Genomic DNA, 21,217 nt, shown 5'->3' with positions numbered 1-21,217 from the left:
CTGGAACTCTGTTGAAGGCTGTCACTGAGTGCCGCCAGGTGTCCAGCGTTTTCACATTTTCATGTACTGCTTTGTGTTCTACATACAAATGTCAGAGGAAATAGTCCCATCACATGACTAGGTGATAATGAAGTAGGGCAGAGCTTAATTAGATGAGGCAGCATGCTAAGACATGTCAAGGTACCTTGGTTAGAAGGAGAGAGGGAGGTGGGTGAGTGGGCTGCTCTTGGGTTAAGCACCCCACTGAGACCATGTCCACAGACAGGAACAGGTATGTGCTTTCTGGGTTTTGACCTCAGCTTACCTGACTTGGTGCCTGAGCCTTACTCTCCTCCTGCCTTGCCCATATAGGGGTGCTTGCCTTTATTTTTTCCTTCCTCTGAATCCTCTGAGGTGACCAAATGGGGTGTGGTGACTGAGGGTTGTGTGGGTGAAGTATTTATTGCGTGTTCTTAATCCACTTGACAGTGGGCTCACACACACACACACACACACACACACACACACACACACACACCACGCACACAGTGCCCATTTGGGGAAGTGCTGCTTTCCTGCTCTGCCTCCCTGGACTCTGGCCTCTTCTCCTTTCACTTTCTCTGGCATCACTCTCTAGAGGAGAAGTTGAGTTTGGGAGACCAGGAGTAGCAAGAGTGAGTGGTGGAGAGGGGTGATGTGTGTGGATCTGCCCCTCATCCCTTCCTGCAGAGGCTCTTTCTGATAGTTCCCCACTACTCAGGGCAGCACTGAGGTCCAAATCCCACGGACAGATAGCGGCTGCTCCACCCCAGCCTGCATTCCCCTTATAATTTGTGCATGCTTGACCTCTGGCGGAGGTCTGTTCTTCCTGGGGGAGAGATGCCATTACCCGAGTTCTCCACTCACCTTCTGTGACCTCTACCCTGTTTTGGCCTAGGTTACTTCCCTTTCTAATTGACAGCACAGGGTATGGAACATTCCAAACACGTTTATGATGATCTTATGAGGCTGATTGTCATGTCTGTCACCTGTCACCGTCCTGTTATAACATTCAAAGTCCTCTCTTCTAGGTATTTTGAAATATCAGTTGTTGTCAGCCATCGTAAGCATGTTGTGCTGTACAATATTAGAAGCTACCATTCTGTGCAACAGAACCCACACGTTCACCATCTACACAAACACTTCCTAGGCTCTGGAAATCATTGGTGTATTGTCTACTTTAAAGACATTTAAAATAGGTTTATCTTATTTTATGTGTGTGAGTGTTTGTTTTCTTACATGTCTGTGCACCATGTACATACAGAACTGGTGGTGGCCCAAGAGGGTGTTGTATCCCCTGCATCTGGAGTTACAGATGGTGTGAGCTGCCAGGTGGCTGCTGGGAATGGAATCTGAGTCCTATGTAAGACAGGGAGTGCTCTTAACCCTCTGAACTGTTTCCCAGCTCCACCGTCTGCTTCTTTGTCACCTTTAAGTTTCCACATACACATAAGAGTATACAATAAGAGTGTACAATATTCCACATACACATAAGAGTGTACAATAAGAATGTACAATGTTTCACATACACACAAGAGTGTACAATAAGAATGTACAATGTTTCACATACACACAAGAGTGTACAATAAGAATGTACAATGTTTCACATACACACAAGAGTGTACAATAAGAATGTACAATGTTTCACATACACACAAGAGTGTACAATAAGAATGTACAATGTTTCACATACACATAAGAGTGTACAATAAGAATGTACAATATTCCACATACACATAACCCTTCTTATGCCTGACATGTCATCCAGTGTTCTCTAGTGAATGATGGGACTTTTCCCTTTTTTTATGGCTGAATAATATCCCCCGCCCCTTTGTGTGTGTGTATGTGTGTTTTGTTCAGTCTTGAACACCTAGACTCAGCATCTCGCCTCAGCCCTCTGAATGCTGGAACTCAAGTTTCACTTTCTGTCTTTTTGATAACTAATTGGGGTAAGATGACACTTCATTGTGGTTTTGATTTGCATTTTCCTGATTACTGATGTTGAACATTCATTTTCTTACATGCTTGTTGGTCATTTGTACATCCTCTTTTGAGAAATATCTGTTCATGTCAGTGTGTGTGCATGTGTTTGTGCATGCATGTGTGTGTGTGCATGTGTGTGTGCACGTATGTATGTGTATTCATGTGCATATGTGTGTGCATGTGTGTATAGCCCTGAGGTCAAAGTCAGATGCCTTCCTCTGCTCCTCACCTAGTGTTTTAACACAGGGTATCTCACTGAACCTGGGTCTTGCCAACTTGGCTAACCTGGCTGTCCATCAATCCCCAGGGATCCTCTGCCTCCCAGCACTGAGATTATAGGTTGGGTTGCTGTACCTGGCTTTTATGTGGGTGCACGGGATCTGAGCTCAGGTCCTCATTGCTTTCATGACAGCTCCTTCACTTACTGAGCCGTTGGCAGCCCTTGCCTGCCCATCTTTGAATTGGGTCATTTGTTGTTGGTGTATTGGAATCCCTTTAGACATCAGCTCCTGTTTACTGTGAGCTTGCAGTACTTTTTTTGTCAGCTGTCCATCACTTTCCTCACTCTGCTGAAATGAGGGAGTCTGATGAAATCCCTCTGGTCATTTTCAGCTTTTGGCATATAAAAAGTTTTCCACACTTATGTCCTAAAGCATTTTGCTGTTTCTTGTAGTAAATTTTTAGTGTTAGGCAGTAAGTGAGTTTGATTCCCTCTCTGCTCGTGGGTGTTCAGTCTCCCAGCTCTGGCTGTTAGAGACACTTGGCCTTCCCAGTTATGATCTTGCTGCCTTAGTAGGAAGCCCGTTGGCTGCACATGTGTGGGCTGAGTCTCGTTCTGTTCTAGTCGTGTGTGTTTTTATGTGGGTACCATACTGTTTTGATTACTCTAACTTTAGGGTATGTTCTGAAGTCAGGTGTTGAATGCTTTCACTTTGTTCTTTTTGTTAAAGATCAAGATTGCTTTGTGCACTGCAGTCGTTTGTGGTTGCCTATGAGTCTCGCAGTGGTTTGCAATGTCTATGAAAATTGTCCCTGGTACTTTGGTGACCTAGCTTCTTTCCGATGAGCCATTTCTTGATTCATTGCAAAAAGAGAGTTAAAGTTCTTAGCTACAGCACAAGTGATTAAAAATAGGCACAGACTTCAAATGGAATGTTACTAGGTGGGTGCTGTCTCTTCTAGGAGGAGAGTCCTGAAGGAGCTCAGGACACACTCAGAGGTGCTGACTTGGCTGAAAACATTAGTCATGATTCTGTCTCCTGAAAGCTGCCATGTGCACAGGTCCAGGGGCTTTTACTTGACGTGCTAATAGTCTAGTTAGTGTCCACCTAGCTGTCACCTGAGATGTGTTCTGGGATCATTGTTATAGGTGCCTTGAAAGTTTATGATGTTTTAAAGAACTTCTCTGAGAGGAGGAAGATCTTTGTTTTGAGTCATATCAATGATTTAATCACTTTTTAAAATTATCCAAATACTAAGCTAGGTATTAACTTTTTGGTCAAAGAGAGGAGTCAGCGGATGTCCTGGCTTCAAGAGAAAGAAACCATAAGAACCAGCAGTGCCTGCACATGGCTCTGGTATTGATTTGACAGGTGAGTGCATCCAGGGTGTCAAGTTAACCTCAGTTTCTCAGAGACTTGTGTAACACTGGCCTTTTGCATTGGGGATTTGCACTGATTCTGTCAGGGTGTGAGGCCACACTGTGTGTTATACAAGTTTGTTCTTAGATTCAGCATAGATTCAGGCCCTTTGATAACAAAGAAGGCGCTAAGCCGTAAGACTCATTTCAAACAAGATTTACTATGATGATCGAGGTCTAGGGCAGCAATTACTGCATGTTTCATTCATATTGGGCATTGTAGGATTTGACCCATGTTATATACTCAAGGGCTGGCTGACTAAGAAACTATTGGGAATAATACTGGTGTTTCTCAGGGGGACTAGCAGCCATGGCTTAGAACCTAAGGTCAGAGGGTAAGAAGTATAATGACCAAATCCAGGGCCTGTTTGTGCCCCTGAACCTTGATTTGCCTACACTAACTATGCAGCCAAGCTATGTTTGGGTAGCAAACAAGAATTTGGTATATGAACTTCTTTGTTCTTGCTAGTAAGGCAGGCCAGAAATAGGGTTGGTAGCTTTTTAAAGGTTTGTCAACTGTGGATTATATTAGGGAGAAACTGTTTTGTAAAGTAACTGCAACAAAGTGAATCTTGTGCTTAAAGGTCTTAGGGACATGTTCTTACCCTAGCCTGCAGCCTTGGGTAGATTTGAAGACACTTTATTTAAAGACTTCTTTGTGAAAGCATGGACCAGTCACCAAGCTTAAACCTGAAACAGTACTGTTCTTGTCCCAGTCCTCAGAAGACAGGGTGCTGATACTCTGTGCATTAGATACACAAGGAAAATGGGGAGGCCCCCGGGACTTGGCATGGTTGTCTCTAACAGAAAGACTCAGAAGAGAGACTTGGTCAGAATACTGTTTGTGTTTCCTGTACTGAATGTTGGTGTAGGCTGTCAGAGCTTTGCCCTGCTGTCCTCTGGAGGAGGCTGAGGGCTTTGTATGAGGTGGTTTAGGTGAGGTCAGTGTGCAAGCATGGAGGTGCAATTCAGTGGTAGAACATGTGTCATGCCTGTCTAGCATGCATGGAGTCATGGGTTTTGTGCACAGTACTACAGAGAAAGAAAGAGGCCTAGTATCTATTATTATTATTATTATTAGCACACTTCTTGTGTCTCTTGACAGAACTGAAGGTCTGCCCATTCCTAGCCGCAAGGAGACAGGCAGCTCTGTTTCTGGGCTGCTACAGGTTCCAGACTTGTTACTGAGGAAGACAGGAAAGGGAAGACACTGTCCACTGTGCTCTGCAGTTACTGAGCCTTCTGAGCGATTCCAGAACTGATAATGGAAATTAGCGAATCTGGTAGGAACTGTTTTTCTTAGCCTTTTAGACTCTCCTTTTAACTTTACCTTTACCACAGGTCAGAATGGTCAATAGCTCTCTACCCTGTCCTGCCCTGGGATGGAGGAGGGGTGCTGCTGCCCCACGGTGGATGGGTAGCCACAGCGTCCCCAGCCTCCCGGGCCTTTGGTGCGTGTGATGATGCCCAGCTAATCATCGGAACTATTTTTAGACCGTTCTTTCACAGTAGAACTGTCACCTCCCCCCCACCCCTAGAAAAAGAACAAAACACTTTGCTTGAAGGCTCTTCCTGTCGGACTTGATGGGCACCCTCCTTCACCCCGTGGATGTGCTGCTCTCCATGCCTCTCAGAGCTCTCTTCCATGTTTGCCTGCTCTCCCAGGTGGCCATCGGGCTTCCATGAGAGGGATGCTCTGTGTTTTTGTTTAGAGGAAACACAGGCTGTTGGGACAGCTAAGCATGCATCTTGTATGCAGAAAGTGAGGCCAGTCCAGGAGGGAGGTGGGTCTGATGCCTGCGCTCGCTCATAAGTGAGAAAACTACTGCCGCGATACAGAGAAGAGTGCAGACGCTAAGGCCCTGGAAAGCTCCTGGTGTGGCTACTGGTTGTCAGACATAGTTCTCGGCAGACACATACATACTCAGTGCTCGGCAGAGACGTACTCAGTGCTAGTGGGAGACATACTCAGCAGACATCTCAGTTTAAGATGGCAGTCAGCACAGGCCTTGGTATCAAAGCTCTTGATTTGTAGTGAGTTCTGCTATGCTTGCCACAGGTATGATTTGATCATCTATGAGGTCTTGGTCAAGACAATATTGTGCTTAGGCAGAGTATTGTTGAGAGTTTGGGAGCCATGCTCCCTTGGGGGCAGGCTAAACTGTTACAGATCTAGCTTATCCCAGCCAAGGAATCCAATTGAAAGGGTTGACCCAGTCAGGCACTTGTCCTGAGGCCAGCAGTCCCAGCCACAGGCAAAGTCAGGACTCTGGATGTCTGGCTAAGCCTTCTGCCTTTCTCACCCCAGTGGAGAGGGTGTGTGATAGAGTTCCTCCTAATGGGGTTTAGTGACCTATTTGGCGAGGGGGTGGAGGAACTGGGGGGATGTGGCAGCTAAATGAGAAGCAGCCGAAAGGCGAAGCACTCTTGCCTGAACAGCCAGCAGGTAATGTGAGTGACTGACTCAGACGCTCCAGTTTGGGAACTTTGCTCCTCCTACTGTGTGACTCTTGCACAGTAACTCCTTCAGGGCTGGCAAGATCACTGAGGACAGGTGTCCTGCACTGGTATTCACAGACAGAAGATTACCAGAGTTGTTTGGGGACACACTCCATGAACATTTTGGATCTAGGATGGAAAAAGGCTTCAGGGCAAAAAGTGACCTTCAGGGCAAAGACAATAGCTCAGTATTTCTTGTGTCGTTAATGGTGTCTTGCAGTGCCACAAGTGTATAGTCACTGTTGAGTATTGAATGAACAAAGCCACTGTCACTGAATTAAGCAGCAAGAAAAGCCTTGTCCTCCTTGGAGACAGCCTCTTCCCAGAGGTTTATCTAGAGGTTTCCTTCTCCCCAAGGAGAGGAAGTTGGGACCAAAACCAGTGGCTAGCTCTTGTCTTAGTGAATTCTCAGGCTAAAACTAAACTGTCACCTTGCACTATTCTGAGGGTCACAGACGCCTGTTCTCAGCAGCGCCCTTTTATGTCCTTATCACATGAACCCTTTGACCTGGCTGGCTAAGGCCTGAGGGCTTTCCTGAACCTTTGGGACAGAAGAGTGCCCTGCTTTAGGGCCTGACCATCTTTTTAACTTTAATCATGTTAGACTACTCCCTCCAACACATAAGTATACACGGGATGAGAAGCCTGGATAGGTAAAGACCAAAAATAGCAGCTGCCTCCCTTAGTGAGCTCAGGGTGATCTGTGGTAACTGTTACTTTCAGTTTTGAATGAATGAGTTGAGTTTATTAAGTTTATAGCAGGCTTGAGTAAAATAATAAATAGCAAGTGTGTGCGTGTGTGTGTGTGTGTGTGTGCGTGCATGCATGCATGCATGCGTGAACACACATGCTTACATGCATAAATGCATGCATAAGTGCAGTAGGTAGATAATAGCAAAATATCATCTAAGAGCTCCAAATCCTAGCAGAAATTGGCTGGGGAAACCCACTTGAGCAGTCAGCTAGAGAGCTCTGGATAGTGCAAGTGTCTTCTCTGGTGAGACTTCCAAGTCAAAGAACAAGCAGCAACAATAGAGATGACATTATCACCTCAGGTTTTCACAAGGGCTATGGAGAAGTCAGTCAGGGACTCATCCCACAGGTTTTAAGGCTTACTAATTGGTGTGCAAAGTTTGAGGCTTTATTGATCACACATTGGCTGGGTATGGGTGGTCCATGCCTTTAATCTCAGTACTCTGGAGGCAGAGGCAGGCAGATCTCTGTAAATTTGTGTACATATCTGGTCTACATAGCAAATTCAGCAGGGCTACATTCTAACACTCTGTCAAAAGAAAGAAACCAAACTTTTATATTACTTCTCATGGTTTGAGGAGACCCTTTCTCAGATTGTATCTGTGCTCTCCCAGGACTGGGTTCTTTGTCCCTCTCAGGGCTGCCTCTGAAACTAAAGGGGCACTGGTCCTGAGTGGCTGTGTCTCGTGATGCAGTGTGGCAGCTGAATCACACCACAAGGCATCCAGGGCTGTACAGAGTCAGAGTTGAATCTGTGTCTGTGAAGTGATGCAAGGGGCCCTGCTCTGAGCAGGAACAGTCTCTCTCCCTCCAAGCCACTACTGGCTGTGAGGAAGAGGAGAACCCCCGAAATGTGGATTCTACGGTAGTGTTAACACCCAGGGCTCACTCTGAAGAGGGGTGGGCAGGTTGTGCTGTGTCGATGTGTAGCCACACCATCTCTTATGGAGAGAACACACTGATACCTCCCTGTGAGCTGTGGTTATGGAGGGTGGCTTCAGAGTGAGAGACTATGGGGGCAGTGGTGGCTTTGTGTTCTGCTAAGCCACACTCCAACCTAAGAATCCAGGACCTTGTGACTTGGAGCATGGACTTCACTATGCTATCTGTGGTATGACATAGGAATGAACTATACTGGGAGCAGGGGAAGGTCAGAGGGCAGCTGATGCTGTCAGCGGAGAGGCAACAGTGACTATTGCTAGCAGTCATGGCATGGCCCTTCGAGTCTCATGCCTGTGGAGGTGCCATGGCTCCAGAGACGTCCCTTGACATCCACTCTGCTCTCATTTAGTGGCTTTGCACTAATGTCACATTTTGGGAGTTCTTAAAACCTATCCAAACTTATCCTGACTCGACAAATTTGAAAACAATGTGTTTTATGTTTTTCAGTAGGAAAACATTTTCAAGGCTTAAAAATTGTAATGCAGGACGATGGAGATAGTTCCGTCAATAAGGTGCTGTCATGCAAGCGTGAGACTGAAGCTTGGTCCCCAGAACCCATGTGAAAGTGCAGGGCTTGGTAGTGTGTACTTGTGATCTCAGAGCTGGGGAGGGAGACAGGTGCATTGTGGGCTTGCCAGTCTGTCCAACCTTTACTGAGCTCCTGCTTCAAACACAAGGTGCATGGCCTCTGAGGACTGATATCCAAGATTGACATGTGGCCTCCGTACTGCACACAGGTGCATCTTCATGCATGTGTGTACCCATACACACACTTCTTCCATTTATTTATCTGCACATGCATGTGTGTGCACACGTATACACACATGCACACACACATATACACATAGGCACATTGTAATATACAGTACTACATCTCCCGTCCCCGAAGACACAAGTGCCATGTGGTCTGTGAAACTCTGTATTAGACATGCATATGTATCCATTGACCACTTTTTCACACCTTAGTATCATACTACATACTTGTGTGGACTTCACTTTCCTCATTACTATATATCATTGAAGTACAAGGAGGTTTGCAGTCTTCTCTTTGGGTGTGTGCTAGGCTCTTTCCAGCCTGTGCTTGCTACCAGTATATTAGCAGTCAGAGACTGGCTTGTACCCTCTCCCCCTCCTCTGGAGCCAGAGCTCTGTAGGATTGAGTCTCACTCTGGCTTTGAGAACAGTGTGGGCTGGATTAGTGCCTCTGCATTTATTTCAGTTATAAATGGTCTATTACTTTTTGTGTATTACAGAGGGCAGCTAATGGTTAGTTGTTATTTATGGATACTAGTTACACATTTTCAAAACAGTGCCTTTTAGTGACTACATAGACCTTTAAAAAATAATCCCGTGTCCTGAATAAACTTTGTCAGTGATGTCTTTGGCCCCGGCTTTAAGAACAGTGGCTCTGAGGGGCTTTGTTCTGCCTGTCCCCAGTGGAGCCATGCCAAGTGCAAAGGAAGGACCTCTTTGACAGCCAGAATGGCCAGGCTTCCTGCAGTAGTGTTGTCTGGCTGAGGCTGGTATTGACTGTGTGCTTCTAGTAGATCTGTGGCTCAGCCAGTGTAAACTGTGGCTGAAGGCAAGGGTATCATAAATCCACAGCAGAGCATTGTGAGGCTGCCACCTTCAGTTCCTGCCTTCTGAGAGCATGGCAGTTTATGACAGGTGGGTATGGAAAGTCATCACAGCAGTGTCACAGGAGCAGAAGGTTTCTGTGAGGACCTTCAGGACTGAGGTGAAGGCAGTCTTGGACACACACCTGGCCATTACTCATTTGCTTAGCAGGTAGTTCTGGGGGCACAAGGGAAGTCACTCTTGCAGTCCTAGAGATATGCCAGAGAGCAGAACAGATAACCATCTGCAGAGAGCTTACAGGAGTACACCTATGAGAGTGCTTCTGAACCTCCCTGTGTGGGACTTAGGGGAGATTGGAGCCGTGCATGCCTTTGGGCGAGTAGAAGCTTGGCACACTTTAGAGATTGGCCCTTTGGGGTCTGCCCTGTGTAGTGCTGGTAATGGGGACACAAAGAATACTAAGCTGTCTCTTGCTCCCAGCCATGCCTGACTCTGTACCCACTGTCAGCTTCCTGCTCTGGGAGTGTCAGCTAGCTTTGAGCACAAGGTCTGTATGGAGGGAACCCAGCCCTGACCCACCAGAGAAAGGGTGCAGAGATACCAGGTCAAATGTTGGCTTTCAAGAAGGGAACAACTTTTTCTCTTGAGGTTTGGGGCTCCACCCTGGGCCTGATGTGGTAAGGCTTTTGTGGCTCAGTGAGAGACATGGCCATCAAATGTCAATCACATTGCAGGCTAGGGAAGAAGATTAGAGCCGGGTAGCAGGATCCCTGGGACAGCACAGTCATGATCAGAGCAGACAGCAGAAAGGCTGTCAGGATCACAAGACCTTATCCTTGAAAACCCAGAGGAAGCTGAGGCTACAGTCTGCAGGATGGGGGGACTTGATAACAGTTAGGAAGTGGAATTCTTGCACACAGTGGGTTTCAACATGTGGACTCCTCAAGAAGGAAAAGGAGAGTTGAGGTGCCTAGAGCAAAGGCTGAAGAAGTCAGCAGAGGGCTGTGGAGGAGAGGGAAGCTCTTCACATGGAAAGACACTGCAGAAGAGGAGTCTGAGGGTCAAATGCTAGTCAGTGCTGTCTTCTGCTTCTCAGCCTGCCACTCCCAGTGGGCGCCCTTACCGGGAGGGTAAGTGCAGGTCCCCTCTTAATACCTGAAGGACCTGAGATAAAGAGGTCTGCTCCACAAGATCATAGCACAGTTCATCTACAAACTGTTTGAATTAATTGTAGCAGGTATGAAGACATGACTGTGGTAAAATCATGTCCTATGGAATGAACTGAGTCCTTAGGCAGCTTTGGGACACTCCTTTTAAAGACAGGATCAAGCTAGACAAGTCACACGAAGGAGCTTTTGTTTGCAGAGAACAGAGCTTGCTACACAGCACAAGCCTTCTTTGGAGAGAAACTTGGTTCAGGGAGTGTGGCAGGGCTGTCTTTACTAGGTGGGATTTCCTGAGTTTCTATCATGTGCCAAGGAGTGAAAGAGTTGCTTCATAGCCACTTCCTGTCTGGTTCCCTGTATTCATTTCCTGGGGGTGGCCTCTACAGCAAATGTGACTTAAAACACCAGTAATGTTCTTTCTCACTGTCCTAGATGGAGGCCAGAAGTTCAGAGTCCACATGAGTAGGCAGCTAGGGTGTCAGAATAGCCATGTTCTCTCTTTAAGTTCTGGGGATGGAATCTGAATTTACACACACACACACACACACACACACACACACACACAGAGAGAGAGAGAGAGAGAACTAGAGGGTTTGTACATTAACAATGGGGTGGTTCACTTTTTCTGTAAAGAGCCAGATAATTTTGCAGGCTTTGTGGACCACTTGGGTTGTCATGGTTCCTCCACTGTGGCACATAAGCACCCCGAGAAGATGCGTGAACACGTAAGCACCCCAGAAAGTGTATGAGCATATAAGCACCCCGGGAAGGTGTGTGAAAACATAAGCACTCCAGAAGGTGTATGAGCAGCTGGGTGTGGCTCTGTGCACTAAATTTATGGGATTTGACCCTGAACCTGTACTTTGCCTGACTCCTTTGCCAAATTATTGTTTACCTTTTTTGGACATTTATTTTGTGCATGAGTGGGTATGTTCTTGCTGTGTACATGTGTGTGTGTGTGCACATCTGTCGTAGCGTACAAGTAGAGGTCAGATGATGACTTGTGGGGATCAGCTCTCTCTTTCCAGCATATGGGGTCCAGGCTTGTTGACAAGCACCCTTACCCACTGAGCCATCTTGATGATCCTAAACTATGATTTCCTTCTTTCTCCTCAGACCCCTGACATTTCTGACCTGTCCTCTAACCCCACGGAACATTCCGTAGTCCACTTCCAACTTGATTCTCCTCTTCTAGCCTTAGGTGGTTGGCCCTCACTGGTTCTTAGCCTCCTTTCTTTCCTGTCAGAGGACTGCACGGCTTGCTCCCAGCTTCGTTAGGTTTTTGCTGAGATATCATCTTCTTGGTGTAACCTATCCTGAAAACCAGTAGAAATGGTTTAAAGATGACTAACTGTGATTTAATCCTAGCACGTGGAAGGTAGAGGTAGTTGGATCTCTGTGAGTTAAAGACCAGTCTACAGAGTGAGTTCCAGGTCAGGCATGGCTGCATAGTGAGACCTCGTATCAGAACCAGCAGGGGCTGGAGAAATGGCTCCGCAGTTAAGAACATTTGTTTCTTTTGCAGAGGGACCTGGGTTGGGTTCCCAGCACTCACAGTGTGGCTCACAATCACCTGTAACTTCAGTTCCAAATGATCCTCTTCCCTTTTCCGGTCCCTGTGGGCACCATGAATGTAAGGACACTTTCATACCTGTAGTGCACTTCCATACACTCATATACCTAAGGTAAAATGAGAAATACCTAGTAGCAAACAAGGTTTTAAAAAGACAGTGATGGCACATGCCTTTAATCCCACTACTCAGGAGGCAGAGCCAGGTGGAGCACTGAGTTTGAGGCCAGCCTGGTCTACAGAGTAAGTTCCAGGACAGCCAGGGCTACACAGAGAAACCCTGTCTCAAACAAAACAGCAAACTTGTTTTTTAAAAGGTCTCCCTGGCAGTCTTGGCTGAGGTGGCTCAGCTGCCATGACATGGATGCGGGACAGGAGTTACACAAGGCCGGGTGTCCACACATCTGTTTTCAGGTCCCTCTTAGGCCAGTGGCCATGTTTGCCACTAACAGCTTGTGAGTGGAAGCAGGACCCAGTCCAGCTGCTCTGAGTGAATGGTGCAGCCTAGTCTGGCACTGAAGTGGGGCAGGTGAGGGGGCCCTTGCAGAGTCTGCTTCTTAATGACAAAGGTGATGATGTTTCTCATTAGTAGCTTCAAACAAAGCCTTATCCTTTTTTTTTGAGACAGTGTCTCTACATAGCCCCAATTGTCTTGGAGCTCACTTTCTAGACCAGGTTGACCTTGGTTCATGTTTGTCTTAGATGTATAAAGGAGACAGGCTATAAGGATATACTGTGTCTGGCTGGTCAGTATTACATTGACTGTGGCATATAAGATTATGGCTTCCAGGAGGTCTTGACCCCCCCTCCCCCCAACTTATTATTGGGTGGCTCTTCTCGAGGAGACATTACTGCCTGTTCACCACAGATAATGTACTGACCACAGACCAGAGAGATAATTCCTCCCAAGTCTAACACAGTGAAGCAGTGTGCTTACGAGAGCATGGGTGAAGAGTTACTTATGAAGGCGCTAAAGACTGAGAAGCTGCTGCCTCTCTGCTGTTCTCTTGGCGCAGTTTCCAGGTAGCTCTGGGATAGGCTGGGGAGTCCCCTTTCCCTGGCAAATGGCTGGTTCTTATTCAGCCTTGGGGATGGGCTGTGTGAACCTTTTAAGTTATAACTTATTTCCTGGAGTGTTCTGAGCCTCTCTCCAGGATGGAATTTTTCAGTTGTAAATAAATTGCTGCCCAGTGTGTGGTTTTTGTCCTCAAGGGACTGGACTCTGGCCTAGGTAGAGAGAGCGGACTCTGGTGGCTACTGAAGGACACAGAAGCAACCGTATCCACTACGTTCCTCACTAGATGTTCCCCTGATTCTGAGCCCTAAGGAGGCAGAGGGTATGGGCTGTATCTCAGAGTGACCTTTCCCTCCCTTCCCCTCTGCCAGGAGATAGGGCCATGCGCACTTGGGCCCTACCCAGGCAGGCTTAGTGAGTCCTTTTCTCTTTGTGGCCTGACACCAAAGGGACAGACCCAAGGAGGGTGTGGTGGACAGAGTAGGACACTGCCTTGGTGCTTCCTCTGGCCAGTGTGGTTCAGGGCTGTGCTCTAAGAATTGTGTCTCCACTCCTATGCTTCTGTTTGCTATAGCCTTGCTGACTTGTAGTTTCCAAAATAAGAATGGTTTGGACCAAATTTTCCATTCAAAGTTACACTAAAATAAACGTTTACTGCAGATGTTAGAAACACTGCGTATTTGTGTGTGTGTGTGTATGTGTGTGTGTGTGTCTGTCTGTCTGTCTGCCTGCCTGTGGTTCTACTATAAATGACAATCATGTATGACATCTTTGCCCAAATTCTTTGAGAAATATTGCTTAATCATTTCCCTTCATTCCGTGTCAGGAAAGAGAAGGGTTAAGAATGTATAAGTTTTGAAAAACCTTTTATTTAAATTTGGCAAGCTCAATCATATGAAAATGCAGAATTAAAATATGTAACAGGTGGGAGTGTGATTTTTTTTTTTTTAAGTCACACCTATGGTTTTTATGGCACCTCCACATGCGGGGCATTTCTGAGACATGGGGGAATTTAAAACCCTGGTGGATGGATTCGAGTTGCTATTAAACAAAGGTTCTGGCCTCTCGGTTTAAGGCAAACTGGTCAGGAACTGGGCACAGAAACTTGATGTTTGTTTGCTGAGTGGTCTGAACTGATTTGAAATGCTGAATCTAGTGGTTGGCAAGCCTCAGCCCCTTTCTTTAATATCTCTTAAGTGTTGAGGACCTCCAGGATAATTGTTGACCTCACAGGTGAATTTGCCTTAACCCTCCTCAACTCCAGCACTGTCCAAGAAGCCCTGAGAAGACTATACAGTGCCATGAGGTACAGGACTGTAGACCTGGATTTCTATTCTATGCCAGGCTGGCTGCCAGGACATCTAGGCCAGGGTGTGAGCTGACTTAAGAAGAAATAGGCATGATGACCTTTAAAGGCTCTGTAGAGGCCCTGTAGCTGTGGCATTGCTGCTGGGACCGTGTCAAAAGCCTGCCTCCCCTTGCCCTTTGTTTAGTGCCCTACAAGGAAAGTGAAGAAGAGTTTTGACTGGGCTGTGGGCTACCAACATGGTCCCCTTTCCATCTCTCGTGTTTCCATTTTTGTGGTCTTTCCTTCAGTGAGGCCCATTTCTGTAACTCTTGGAGACCACGGAAGAATGGGCATGAACCCTTGGGGACAGAGGAGGAGGGTTCAAGGCAAACAGTTGGCCTTCCTCCCAGCATGCCCCAACAGTCTCCATGAGGTCATGGGAGAGTCAGTAGAGTGAGCATCACATACAGACCTGACCCTATGGGCAGAAATCTCTACTGTCCCTAGGTCTAGCCCTGGCTTAGCATCCAATGTAACTGCTAGGAGAAAGAGATAGAGTAAAACTTCTTGTGGGTGTGCACTGCCTGTGGCAAAACCAATCCACCATGGATATCGTCTCCTGCGCGTAGCTTTTCCTCTGGAAACAATGGTAGCTTCTTGAGGGAGATGCCAGGCACCTCCTGCAGCCTCAGGTCAGCTTAATGATGGTCTGTGGTGGGCCTTTGAATGATGGACATTCAGAACAGACCATCTGCAGCAAGAAGGAAGTGCTGAGAAGCACACAGAACTACTCCCGTTTCAGAAGAGGGAACTGAGGCCTAGAAGGGTGAGGGCCTTGCTCAAGTCTCCAGAGTTAGCCAGGGTCACAGCTGGTTCTTAGGTGTAGGGTTTCCTCTTGTTGAGGGTCTCCTGTCTGTTAGCCACAGCAGTGTGGAATAAGTCAGAGATGGGCACAGTTGGAGGTGCCTCAGAGATGGCTCTGGAGTCTGCAGTATCCCACAGCACCTCCCGGCCCTCCAGCTGCTGAGGCCCACTGGCGGGGCTCTTTAAAAGTTTTATGCTATAACTAAATTAAATTGATTTATTTAAAGGCAGAATCCTGACATGGAAGTATGTCCTCTAGGTTGTTAGACTTGGAAGCCTAGTGTTTGTGTTTTGCTGTGTTACTTCATGGACACTCCCGAGAGATCCGCTTTGTACCTGTTTTGAAGTCCCCTGGGTTGGGGACTCCAGCTGGTACCGAATGACCCTTTACTCCAAGCACATCACCAGATTGAGTGCCATATCTGCCAGGTTGGCTTACCAAGTGACAAACAAGACCCAAATGGGCATTTTGTTCCTGCTCTTGCCCACGTGTACATAGGTGTTCTTGGAGCTACTGAGCCATTTCAGCCAGGTGCCTTGAGGCCTGGCCTCTCTGCTGCCAATAGCACCAGCCTAAGTAAGGTGCAGAATTGGTCTTAGTCATTATAGTTATAGCTCTTTTTTTTTTTTTTTAAATTTTTTTTATTAGATATTTTATTTACACTTCAGATGCCATCCCCTTTCCGCATTCCCCCACCCCTTAGAAAACCCCTATCCCATGTCCCCTTTTCCTTTTTGCATTTATACATTGTTTTAAAATAATGTTAATTATAAGCGTTATAAGTTTGGAATTGTTCAATCAGAGGTGTAACCCACTGACCAACCTAGATATAACAACTATCTTTGACTGGTGGAGATACATGAATATCTGCCTCCCTGTCTCCCCCCTCTTTCTCTCTTTCATCACCTAGCTTCTCCTCTCCTTCTTCTTCTCCTCTTCTTACTCCTTTTCTTCCTCTCAGTACTCCTCCTACACATCACCCTTCCTGTTAAAATGAAACTTTTCTCTCAAAATACAATTAGAGCATAATTATGCCAATTTGTACCAGTGAGGTACAAGATAGTCCTAATACCCTGTCCATCCTTTTGTTGACTAACCAGCACCTCTGTCATCTATCCTAACTAAAACATTTAGTTCTGAACCTGGCTTTAGGATGAATGTCAGCTGACGACCATCCACTCAAGTCTTTTCTCTTACTGTAAATAGCTATAAGTTTTCAACCCCATCAGAAATCCAGCACTGAGTTAACTATAATTGTGGGAAGCACAAAGCATAGCTTCTAAAACCTAGCCAATTTATAGAGACCTCTGAACACCTGAAAAGCCCCTATACTACCGAACGTTGGAGCATCAAATCTTCAGCCTTCTGGCCCAGAATCATCTGACAGACCTTGGTGATGCAGGATTATTAAGGACTGATTACTCTGTCTAGGCAGATATAATCAGTCGACTATTCTGCATGTGTGTCCTTTTCTGGACAGTAATTTGTCTGTAGATGGAGAGAGGCAATTCTTGCCTAGTGGCTGTTACCACACAACTGGAGTAACTCCAAGGATGCTCAATTTCTTCTTAGAATCCACGACAGGAAGCTGTCAGGAGCAGACAGGTCTCTAATCAATATGAACATTAATATATAAATATATGTAGCGTCAGTTCTATGGACTTCTGATGTTTTGAAAACCAACTATCCATGTAAGGTAACCTGGACTGTTGTCTGTTCACTCCTCTCAGCTATTTCTAAATAAAATATGGAAAACACCCTAACAATAAACTCAAAGCCATGAATTTGCTATAGTCCCTTAACTCATAGGTTAACCATCCCAAATCAGTTAAAAAAGTTAAAAAAGGGCTGGGTCTAGGCATTGTATTCCTAAATGTGTTATACAGGCACAATGCCCATGAGTGTATCAATATTCATCTCATTTTTATATTAATAAGAGGCTCGTACCAATGAAAACCTTAAATTTGAGGTCAAAGTAAATTTTGTACCATTTAAGAAATTATAACTTCATCTTGATAATAATTATACAGATTTCTACCAATAGGTTATGGCTATGCAATAAGTCCTAGCTAATCCCCCCTGTTCCAACAAAACCACTACTTTTCCCTAGAAAGACAGACCATTATTAACCACATTAGTCCCCAAGCTCAGGGAATAGGGGCGCTGACTCTTCTTTAACTTCTTCAAGCTGATTAAGGGCGTTGAGATTTTAGCAGAGGGGTGGGGGAAGAGTAAGTTGATAAGCCTCTGATGCTGTGTCTTCACTGAATCCAGATGGAATTCCAGGACATCAGAGGTTTGGGCAGGTCTGCTCAGTATGCTTGCTTGATGAGTAGATACACCAAGGCTGTGTATTCTGCAATATACAATTCTCAGAACAAGTTTTAGTATCAAGAGAAAAAAAAAATTTCCCACCCCCAGGGGGCTGACATTTTTTTTAAAGATGTTAGTTCTGAAGACTTTTTTTTCCCCGCTTGTTAAAATCGGTTGTAGTATTTACGTTTCAGATTTTATCCCCTTAGCCTACTTCCTCCCACCACCCAGAAACCTCCCATCCCATCCCCCTCCTCATGCTTCTATGAGGCAGTGACCACACCTACCCCCCCTCACTATCCCCTCCCTGCCCTCACATTCCCCCCACCCCCCACTGTGGGTTGTTTTTTTTTTTTTTTTTTTTTTTTTGGGACCAAGAAACTCCTCTCCCACCTATGTCCAACAAGGCCATCCTCCCCTACATATACCTCTGGAGTCTTGGGTCCCTCCCTATGTGTTCCCAGGCTGGTGGTTTAGACCCTGGGGGGCTCTGGTTGTTTGGTATTGTTGCTTTCCACCTGGGGTCAATAACCCTTTCTGCTCCTTCAGTCCTGTCACTAAGTTCTCCATTGGGAAACCCCTGATCATATCAGTGGTTAATTGTGAACATTGTCCTCTGAGTGTGTTAGTCTTTGGCTGACCTCTAAGGAGACAGCTATATCATGTTCCTCACATTATGCACTTCCAGCCATCCACAACAGTGTTTAGATTAGGTGGCTGTACATGGGTTGAATATCCAGGTGGAATGGTCTCCTGATGGCCCCTCCTTCAGTTTCTGTCCCATGTTTTGTTTCTCTATTTGCTCCCTTGAGCATTTTTGTTTCTTGTTCTAAGTAGAACTGAGGCATCCCCTCTTGGTCTTCCTTCTTCATGAGCTTCATGTGGTCTGTGGGTTGAGTCTTCGCTAATCCAAGCTTTTGGGCTAACATCCGTGGAGATATGTTTGTGTAACTATCTTCTTTTGGGGTTTTTGGAAGATTACTTTCTTGCTTTTTCTAGGTTGTAGTTTCCCTCCTTGTGTTGGAGTTTTCCACCAATTATTCTTTGAAGTGCTGGATTTGTGTTGAGATACTGTGTAAATTTGGATTTGTCATGGAATATTTTGGTTTCTCCATCAATAATGATTGACAGTTTTGCTGGGTATAGTAGTCTGGGCTGGCATTTGTGTTCTCTTAGGGTCTGTATGATATCGGTCCAGGATCTTCTGGCTTTTATGGTCTCTGGTGAGAAGTCTGGTGTAATTCTTATAGGTCTGCCTTTATATGTTACTTTGCCTTTTTCCCTTACTGCTTTTAGTATTTTTTTTTTTTGTTTTGTACATTTGATGTTTTGACTATTATATGTCGGGAAGTATTTCTTTTCTGGTGTAAACTATTTGGAGTTCTGTAAGCTTCTTGTATATTTATGGACATCTCTTTCTTTAGGTTAGGGAAGTTTTCCTCTATAATTTTGTTGAGGATATTTACTGGTCCTTTTAGTTGGGAATCTTCCCCCTCATCTATACCTATTATCCTTAGGTTTGGCCTTCTCATTGTGTCTTGGATTTCTTGTATATTTTGGGTTAGTAGCTTTTTGTATTTTGCATTTTCTTTGACAGTTGTGTCAATGTTTTCCATGGTATCTTCTGCACATGAGATTCTCTCTTCCATCTCTTGTATTCTGTTGGTGATACTTGTGTGTATGACTCCTGATCTTTTTAGGTTTTCTATCTCCAGGGTATTGTCCCTTTGTGATTTCTTTATTGTTTCTACTTCCATTTTTAGATCCTGCATGGTTCTGTTTAATTCCTTTTCCCGTTTGGTTGCATTTTCTTGCAATTCCTTAAGGGATTTTTGTGTTTCCTCTTTAAGGGTTTCTATCTGTCTACCAGTGCTCTCCTTAAGTTCTTTGAGAGTGTTATTTATGTCTTTCTTAAAGCCCTCTATCATCATCATGAGAAGTGATTTTAGTTCTGATTCCTGCTTTTCTGGTGTGATGGGGTGTTCAGGGCTTGCTCTGGTGGGGGAGCTGGGTTCTGATGATGCCATGTAACTTTGGTTTCTGTTGCTTACGTTCTTGCTCTTGCCTTTTGCCATCTGGTTAACTCTAGTGCTGCTTGTACTTGCTATCTCTGACTGAAGCCTGTCTTTCTAGTTATCTAGCTTGTGTCTGATCTCCTAGGGGTCCAGATGTCTCTGTGATCTTTTCCAGCTGCACTGATTACAGTGCTACCTCTAGGATGCCTCAGGATATGGTGCCTCCAAGGTAGTAGTCCAGCTAGGTGTCTGCTGTTCTGGGTGCAGTGTCTCCTCTAGAATATCTCAGGATATGTTGTCTGAAGCTCTGAGTTCATTTGTTCTTCTGTGGCTCTGGATTGAGCGGACCTTCCAGTATGTCTCAGGTGGAATCCGGGGTCCACATAACAGCAGACCTGGCAGAGGTCTGATCCAGGCCTCAGATCTGAGAACTAGTTTCTAAGACACTGTCCAAGTTAGAGCACTTGGGATCCCTGCTTCCTCTGGGTTCTTGGAGGTTGGGGACAGAGCTGCCACCCAAGATCTGCTCAGTACTCTGGCCCAGACCGGAAGGAACCAGTGTTCCGGGCCAGGAGTGGGGAGTGACTTCCTGGGTCCTTTTGGTTCCCAGTTACTCCCTGTTTAGGGCGGGCCCTGCTGTCTGCTTACCTAAGATACTGCCTGAGTTCGAGTGCCTGGGATCCCTGCTTCCTCTGGGTTCTTGGATGTTGGGGACAGAGCTGCCACCCAAGATCTGCTCAGTCTATAGTTATAGCTCTTAAAAAACACTTTCAGTTATCGTTTACTTTCTGTTGCTGTGATAAACACAATTACCAAAGCAGAGGAGTGGTGGCTTTTATCTTAAAGGTCACAGTGTGTCTTCAGGAAAGTCATGTCAGGAGTTTGGGGAACAAACTATGGAGGAATGCGGCTTCTTGTTTGGCTTCCAGGTTCATCTTCAGCTACCTTTATGTAGGTCAGGCCCACTTACCTATGCATGGTACATACAGTAACTGGGCCTCCTACATCAGTTAACAACCAAGAAACTGTCCCCTAGACACACCCATGGGCTAAATCTAATGGAGACTATTGTCTAACTGAAGTTTCCTCTTCCCCAGTGCATCAAGTTGACATCAGATTAACCATCACTATTTCATTGTAAAATGATTCAAACAATTTTAATGATACTTGAGATTGAGTCAAGAGACTTGAGCATACAAGACATATGCTCTACCATTTAACTTTATTTCCCCCTCCTGTTTTGAGTTTTTGTTTTATTATCAGTTTTTAAAGATTTATTTTAAGTGTATTAATGTCTTCCTGTATGCATATCTATGTACTAAATGCATGCCTGGTGCCAGTAGAGGCCAGAAGAATGTGAATTTCTTGTTATTGGAGTTACTGATGGCTGAGGGTCGCTGTGTGGGTGCTGGGAGCCAAACCCTGGTTCCCCAGAAGGACAGCTAGTACTCTTAACATAGAACCATCTCTTTAGCCCCTATTTTATGTTTTGAGATAGTGTCACTAAGTGCCTAGGCTGGCCTTGAAGTTTCCTTTTTTCTGCTTTAGCCTTCCGAGTAGCTGGGATCACATT

At 45.6% G+C, this 21,217-nt stretch overlaps 1 protein-coding gene across 14 annotated transcripts in view; it reads left to right on the top strand.

Moving 5' to 3' along the window:
- The window catches only part of Inpp4a (inositol polyphosphate-4-phosphatase type I A), a 126,823-nt gene that overhangs the window by 8,513 nt on the left and 97,093 nt on the right, over nt 1-21,217 (top strand). Inside the window, exon 1 of one of the 14 annotated variants that reach the window (XM_076915047.1) lies at nt 4,900-4,923. The exons of the other annotated variants lie outside the window; for them this stretch is intronic. The gene's annotated coding sequence lies outside the window, so the exon portion shown is untranslated. Of the gene's footprint in view, nt 1-4,899; nt 4,924-21,217 lie in introns of those variants that run through there. 14 annotated transcript variants of the gene reach the window in all.

The sequence above is a fragment of the Arvicanthis niloticus genome, chromosome 17 (assembly GCF_011762505.2).
Source record: "Arvicanthis niloticus isolate mArvNil1 chromosome 17, mArvNil1.pat.X, whole genome shotgun sequence".
Lineage (NCBI taxonomy): Eukaryota > Metazoa > Chordata > Mammalia > Rodentia > Muridae > Arvicanthis > Arvicanthis niloticus.
Note: the sequence above shows the minus strand (reverse complement) of the source record. Positions and strands in the feature narration are given on the sequence as shown.